General features: G+C 42.5%; 1 long non-coding RNA gene across 1 annotated transcript; it reads left to right on the top strand.

The window, feature by feature from the left end:
• The first annotated feature begins 536 nt into the window (after positions 1–536).
• On the top strand, positions 537–6,295 carry LOC111847755 (uncharacterized). Its single transcript, XR_002839163.2, has 6 exons — positions 537–1,726; positions 1,836–1,887; positions 4,191–4,303; positions 4,827–4,944; positions 5,348–5,484; positions 5,928–6,295. It is a non-coding gene; the product is annotated as an uncharacterized lncRNA (long non-coding RNA).
• The last annotated feature ends 2,085 nt before the right edge of the window (positions 6,296–8,380 follow it).

Below are 8,380 nucleotides of genomic sequence, written 5' to 3'. Positions count from 1 at the left end.
ATCATGCAGTCGCTTCTTCTTGGTAGTTACATTTCTATAGATTAGTGTTACCATAATTAGCTTTAACACAAACATTAAGTAATTCTAGCCTGTAAATGCATCTATCATTATTACATGATTAATGTATACATCGCCATTTTGTTGTCCTATCCCACATAGCAGAAGACAGGGAAGCACCATTAAGAGGACGCCAGCCCATCACAGGGAACCCATTCAAACACAGAACTGTACACTATTCACAGCTTAATCATTTACAGAGAGAGGCAAGTCTGGTCAAGTCTGTTGGAGACTGGAGCTGGTGTGGTGTTGAGGTGTCTCCTGCTGCATGCCGGCACTTGGGTCCCAGTTTGAGGCGACCCTCTGGGTAGGTGCGCGGAAAGTGTTGTTTCTCCGGAATGATGACCATCTTCCCCTGCTGTCGGAGGTGCTTTGTAAACAACACATTTCAGTGGCAGCACTCACTGAGGCATGTAGACCTAGGAGTGGCCCGATCTCTGGAGGTGGGTATACCTATTATTGGTCTGGTTGCTCTGATACCTTCCTTACTCAGGGAGTAGCTATTGCTGTGGCAGATCAGCTCCTCCTGATGGTGTCTGATGTCACTCCTTTCAACTAGCGTATTATGAGACTCAGGCTAAGGCACTCCTTGGGTGTCTTGTCTGTTATCTCAATGTATGCTCCGGCCGAGTGATGTCTCGTTGAGGGAGACATTTTACTCGCTCAGTGGTTGATAGGTGCGATGAGGTGACACTCCTTTGGTCATGGGTGACTTCAGTGTGGCCACTGGCACTGACAGGGCTGGCTATGAGGATTGTGTTGGTCCCCGCGGGTTTGGTACCTGGGCTGAAAGTGGCTCCATGTTCCTTGACTTTGAGAAAGGTCAGGGGCTGTGTGGTGATGGATCCTGGTTCCATAGCCCTGAGCTGCATCATTGGACTTGGTACACTGATGGTGCAGTGAAGGAGATCGATCGCATCCTAGTGAGCAGATGCTGGAGGTTCCTGCAGCCTGCAGAGTTTGTGAATTCTGACCACAGACTTCTTGTTGCTTCTCTGAAGATTCAGCTTAGATCCAGTAGGCTACCACTTATTAGGAGAATGAGGGTAGACTTGGCAAGACTCTAAGATCAAGCTATTTGTGATAAGTTTGCATGTAGTTTGTGTGAGGAACTTGTATACTTGGGTGTGACTGCCTACTCTAATGTGATGTGGGAGACCTTCCGTGACAAGACCCTGAAGGTTGCTATGGGTTATGTTTGTGTTACTGGTTTTGCCAGAAGGAGGTTTTTCATGTCGTAGGGCACCCTAGATATTATCAAGAGGAGGCGCCGGACAGGACTCGGTGGCAACTCCCGTCTGTACCAGCAATTGAGGAGGACAGCTGTGAGGCCTCTGAGGGCAGATAAAGACGTGTTTGTTAGATGAATCTGTGAGCAGGTGACACACCATCTGTAGTCTAGTGACCCACATCCTGCTTACAGAGGTATCGAAGCATTACGTGCATCTGAATCTTTTCCTCAGAGAGTAGCAATCAGGGCAGGTGAAGGAACACTACAGTTGTGAACCTCTGGGCCAGCTACTTGGAGTGGCTGTTTAAAGATGACCCTCCAGCTAGGACGTTGGACATCTCTGGGTCCACAGTTCTTGAGGCCGATCCTCCAATCAGCTGTGAACCACCCGATCTGGAAGGGTCAACAACCAGGATCCCAAGGTGTTTCATATATGAGGTGGGTGTGGCATCTTCAGTGCATCCTCCCCAGCTTGACCTGACCTGGATTTGTTTTTCTTTTGAATAAATTAATTTGAATCAAAATGTGATTTTTCTCATTTTTACAGTGTGAGATGAAGATACTTCACCGAGAAGTGAATTTACTGATCTGTACAAGGGGTACCAATAAATATATTATGCAATGCATGTGTGTATATATGTATATATATAGAGAGTGTGTGTGTGTGTGTGTATATATATATATATATCCTCCTGAGACCCCACCCATTCATTTATGTCCATTGTAGTGGACATTTTGTTTTTGCATCTGTAGTGCATCTTTTCACTGATGTAAGGAAACTTATGTATTTCTGTTGTACACTAAAGAGGACATGCTGTGAAATTACAAATAAAAATTAATTTGAAAAAATCTAAATTGTAAGATGTCTTATTTCCTCCAAAGACAAATAACCTACAATTGAAGGACACTTTTTTCCTTGGGTCTCAGGAGGACATATATATATGTGTGTGTGTGTGTGTGTGTGTGTGTGTGTGTTTGTATGTATAGAGAGAGAGAAAGAGAGAGAAATAGAGTTTATTTTTTTTACCCGCATTTAGCAAGTGACACAATTCCTTAATATAGTTTGGAGTGTGATGAAAAACACCAATGTGTTCTTTTCAACTGCTTCTTTATTCCAGTTAAATGGTCACACCAACAAAGCTGTATCTTAACTGCAGATATAATTAACTTTGCACTAAAGCCAGAGTCAGTCTCTTTCTAACTAAATAGTTCACTTCAATGTTTCATTGGCTTCCTCCTATCCGACTGTCATAGGGACGTTTAATCAAAAAAGAGCAATAATTAATAAAACAGCAGGTTTATTCGTTATGGAGACAGATATGCAGTTCTCACTGTGTATTAGCATGACAATGTGCTTTGAGTTTAAAGTAAGGGTTGTCAGAAAATGTATCTCTTCCTTTCGGAAACAAAACAGTCCTTTACAGTCCTTCCATTTTGTAAAGTAGTAGCTAGTTGTTAACATAGGTCATCAAATTTTATTTCTCCCGCAAATTTCCTAAATGTGTCTAGTAGGGCTGACTTCTAATAGTCGAGGATTCGACGATTCGATTCGTAGACGTCTGATTCGACTATGAACCTCATAGTCGAATAGTAGGAAAGTGTTATGTAACCAATGAGAAGCAGCTAGAGGTCGACCGATATATCGGCCGGCCGATATATCGGGCCGATATTTAGCATTTTTTAATGTATCGGCATCGGCCGATATCCGAGTGCACTACGCCGATTTTCAGACAGGCACGTCTGCGGGCAGCCCAGTGTTATTGTTGCTGTGGAACACGTGACCCATGCTGCCTTGTGCAGGACCACAGCCAGAAGTTTTGGAAGAGTCCTGGGATAAAACGGTAAGGCTTAAATTCTGATCTTTCAATGACCTGTTTATTTAAGTAGTTTGCTATGAAATGTTGCTTTAAAAGAAAACGCGAATTACGCTATTGGGAACTGGGGTAATGATAATGAGCCTTCAACCAACTGTAGCTTACAGGTAACATTAAGGATCATTGATTCTAATAGAGTTCGTTTTGTGCGCTTATTGGTGGGCTCACAGACGTTTTTTAATCGTTAAAAATCATTTTAATTGTTAACATTTTAATTATTACCATATCAGCCCGATGTTATCAGTTATGTTTTTTTCTTGTGTCGGAGAGTTTCACTCTGTGAGTGTGTGGGGCGGAGCAGGCAGCTCTCAAATACTGCAGCGTGTGTGAGAGTTGCGTTACTCTGCCCTGATCACAGACAGCGCCGTCCTCGGAGACACAGAGCTGCTAAGAACAATGCATGGCGGAGAAAAGTGTTTGTTCGAAAGCGTGGTTACCATTTACTTGAGCTGATGCTGACAATGGTCCTTCTGTGCAACTTTTTTTCATTTGAGACCGGAGATTCAAACAATTTTTCAGACGTCTAGATAAAAAGTGCATGACTTTGCGCAGTTAGTTTCCTCATTAAACATATCTATCCTTTATACGGGCTTATACGTAGACAACGTCACAATCACTAGGGGCTTATGTTGTCCTTGCATACAAGGCTGTGCAATACGACAGTTATTTTATTTTATTTTCCGGGATCACTAGATTCTGATTGTGAATTTGGCTTTAAATGAATAAAAGGTATTTGTTACACACCATGTTTTTCTTTTAGTTTTTTTTAACTCTTTTGTTTGAAATGGAAAAAATCTAGCTGCTATCTAAAAAAAAAAAAAGGTTCGACTATCAGTCGACTACGGCAAAATCGAACGAATCAGATTCGACTATGAAAATCCTTAGTCGAAAACAGCCCTAGTGTCTAGTCTTCTTTTCTAATTGTTCGTGCATAAGTCAGCACCATGGACAGTGATTTCGTTTTTTTCCATTGGCCAGAAAGCAATAACTTCCCTGTTCCCTGTGTTTTTCTATACCTTTAAAAACAGAGGACAGACCGTTGCCCTTGATGTGACACAGAACGGTCACAGCAGCGTGGATTTAAAGTGCGATCCGGGTTTGCACCTGTGAATGCTGCAGAGCCGTGGTCATGTGATTTTTGGTCAGTGATTTTTATGTAAGTGTGGCAGTAGTGCACAACTTATCTAATATACAAAACATGAAAGAAAGGTGGTGTTAAATGAATCAGACATGAACCTGTTAACCTCATCTGTTAAGTTTACTCATCTTAATACTACATTTTGTTCATGCAAATATAACTAGATGCCCTATGTGACATGGAGGAATAGCTGATCAATAAAGTGCATTTTTCGCTAAAACCCACTGTCTATACTTTGTGTAAACCCTGTCTGTTATTTGTGGGTTTTACAGGATGTTCCTCATTTTCATTTACGGATTTTCACCCTCTGCGTGTCTCAAATCAGTACTGTGCAGGAAGCTGTTAGCTGTCTGTGCAAAGATTACCCTGAATTCTACATTATGAATCAGCAAATTATTGCAAATGTAACAAAATTAGGCCACAGCCCACCAAAATAATAATTTCTGTTTATAATTACAATTGTTGTTGGTATTGTCATTGCTTATAATTACAGCATTGTAATTTATCCATGTCATTTTAATTACAGGCCTGCCACCGAGTCCTTAGGAGGCCCCATGTGCTTGGCTGCGTTTTGCATAATCCACAGCAGACAGTGGAGATTAAAGCAAGTGTCACTGGTGGCTGATCTCACATAGCGCCTCCTGGTGGGTGAGGGAAACATTGCCAATTGCATAGCGCTGCAATTTTCACTACAAGGAAACGGGTTAATTTGAAATTTAACCATGCAGAGATGACCATGGAGGTTACACAGGAAGGCTGCCAATGTAAACCAGTTGTAGTACCACTTGTAAAGTGCTTAACCACTCCTGTGCTAGGAGAATATCATGCTGCGTGAAAAGGTATAATGCACACACAGACACAGACACACAAAGGCTATTCTCCTGATGCCACTAAAGTCTGAGGGCGGGTCAGGCCCTACCTCACATGGACATGGAGTAGTTCTTCCTACTGGGGCACTTGGCAGGTGTCCATATAAAGATGGGGGTTGCATGCTGGGCTGAGGCAGGCCTGGAGTTCCCAGAGATACCAACTGGCTCTCTTCCACAGACACCCGAACCCGAAAGCGGTGAGAAGAATGAGGGCAAGAGAACACCTTGGCAGGAGATACTGTCAACGTTTAAGCGGACAAACCCCACATGGAGCCGGTGGCCTCATACTGTACTGCATCGGCTTGTCTTTGTCAGGTACCTAGGGCGCAGGTTTGTGCTACAACTCCGCCTTACAATAAAGTCTGCAGAAGGTCCATGCTTGGCCTGTTGTTCGGGATGAGAAATAGATCCTGTCAAAATTTCATATCTGCAGCCATCTTTCCATCTAAGTCCTGCTTAAGCCTTTATAATTAAACAGCACATCCTGAGGTAAGAAAAGCCAGATGTATCATCTCGTGTGATCAGGTAACTTTGCTTTGTTGGTCAGAGCACCATCTACATATGAGCTCCAGCATCCCTTGGTGTGTGTAGTGCTGTTGGCAGGTATGTTAATGTATACATTATGTCATTTCTTCAGGTTTTAATATTGAATGACTTTTTGCAGGAGGACTGAATATTTAACATCGTGAGATCGCTCCGTGCGAGGTATTGTTAGTTATGACACTTCCGAGCGAATCTAATCCCTGTCTCTGTTTCAGCTCCGTTCCGCCCGACTCTCCCTACTCCCTCTGCCCGCGCCTCCTTCTCCTCCCCACCTCCCTCCTGACCAGCCCTGATCGTCCCACGTGGTTCCTTCTCGTGTGTCTTGTCCACGTCATCGGACGGATTTCCCGGTTTCCTGACTCCCCAACGCCCGGCTTCAAGACATCCCCTCTGGACGCTCCTTCGGCTTTGGTGAACTGTATCGGACTGATATCTGGTTTCGACCCCGCTTGTCTTCTGGATCCGATCCTGCCTCATCCCAATAAAAGACTTCTGATCTCACCCGGGTGTTCTGTCGTAACATTATGGGACAGAAGTATAGGTTTGTAATTACAGAGATGCATTCAAAATTTACAACTAAGAGAACAGAATGTTTTAAGTGTTAAAATACTAAATCAGACAAATACTAATTCAGACATCCCACCGAAAATCTCCCAAGAATCGGCAGAACCTCCCTTACACCAGCAAATGATTCCCAATGTCTTGTAAATGTCTTGTGGGTACAACCTAATTTGGAAACATACCAGTAAAGTTACCTGTCATTATACCAAAATTAGTCTGCGGTATACAATGTTTTGATGGTATTTAAAAAGCAACCTTATTCCGGTGTTTTCCAATAAAATGTTCCGAGTGGTGAGAATGAAAATAGCACGTTATTGCCGTAATACTGCACAAGCCTAGCCCCACCCCCCGCTTGTGCCTCATTTGCCTCCATGAAATCAATATGCCAAAGGTGGGATGTCGACTAAATCTAGACGCACCCTTCACCGTCTTAATTTCTAAGACCAACATTGGGGCTGAGAGGTCAAGAAGGTCCACGTTTTTATGGTGAAATTTAGTCAAAGAGCTCTCTAGTCTAAGAGTTATGAGCTCAGTGACAAAATAGGCAGCCTCCCTTATCTATTTGGATGTCTGTAGGAACACACTTCAGCTTAAGTGCATGTCAATGAGGCCAGTGTCAGGAGGCCACACGAGACTGCAGTAACACAGCAGCAGGCCCGGGATGACAGAGAACCAGGGAGACTGCGCAGGGAACCCGCCACAATGCCAGCTGGATCCGTGTTCTGAATAGCTATCGGCTCTTAATTTGAGTTTATCAATATGAAAAGTTCATTATTAACTAGATGCTGTCAGAACAACAACAATTTATTCCCCAGATGACCCTGTCACCCCCTCCTCCATCTAATTGCTACTCCTCTCTCAGCCCCAACCTCTACCCCCCCCCCCCCCCCCCCACACACACACACACACACACACACACACACACACACTCTAGGCTCAGGCAGCATCTAAGCTGTCATACCATCATACTGTGCATACAGTATAGTGCAGAATATGGTATCTTGACAAATTTTGAAAATTGACAAAAGCAATGTTCTTCCAATATTTTGCGATCTTGCCGGGTTGGGGGTGGGGGGATAGGGAGTCCTACAATAAAATTTGCCAAACAAAAATACCACAGTACACCAAAAATATTACCATAATACTGCCCTAGCCTACCGTACACATCTCCAAAAAAATCTTTATTAAAAGCCCAACTTTGTCTGCAAACTGTTGTCTACGGTGGCCCTTCCATTCCTTGTGTGCAACTCGGAAAAAGATCTGTCAGATACTTTTTGAGTTATCATACTGAAAAGTTGGTGTCTGTAGCTGTGGACCAATCCCAAAACCATCCAGGAAATACAATTACACCCATATTCAAGAAGACTTTCAAGTCGTTTTCCTTTGTATCCTGTATGTTCTTAAGTTTAATTAATAGTATGGGATCTGGTTCTATTCTCCCACATATTTAAACTAGTGATCTGCTGCTTGTCGCCAGTCTTGTTATTGTATAACACCAAACAGTGGCTATTCTGCTTCACCTCATGGTTTTAATAATCTTGTTTTTCAGCAGTTCCATGTAATTATGTTTTGAGTAAAGTTTTAAATGAAAGTAATTTGTAATAGCATAACAAGGGGGGGGGGGGGGTTCAAGCTCATAACTTCAAGGGTCTACATGCGTTATTGGGGGACCTCACCCCACTCAAAGAAAAGCCAGGAGCCTCCACATCTGATGTTAGAGAAATAAGAAACATTTAGACCCTGTTCACACCTGCTATTAACATGCGTCCTGGGTGATCCGATCACAAGTAGACAGAGCTACATACATCTGTTAACATCTGCTATTAACATGCAACCCTGCATGCGTCTCGACCAACCACTTGTAATCTGATCTCACTTTACTGCAACTTATTTAAATAAGCACATAAACTACTTCCAGAAATAAATAGATGAATAAATAAATATTTTCTTTTATTTTTAAATAATTCCATAAAAGGTATTATATTTCATGTTTGTCTTTAAATTTTATTTCGCAATAACGTTGTGATTTTCATTAGACCGTCATTATTATAAAATGTTAATAACACATAATGCAAATGTGATTACTCAAAAAATCTAATTATATTTC

This window comes from Paramormyrops kingsleyae, chromosome 5, assembly GCF_048594095.1.
Source record: "Paramormyrops kingsleyae isolate MSU_618 chromosome 5, PKINGS_0.4, whole genome shotgun sequence".
Classification (NCBI taxonomy): domain Eukaryota; kingdom Metazoa; phylum Chordata; class Actinopteri; order Osteoglossiformes; family Mormyridae; genus Paramormyrops; species Paramormyrops kingsleyae.
The sequence above is the reverse complement of the archived record's forward strand: the minus strand, read 5'-3'. Positions and strand labels throughout refer to the sequence as shown.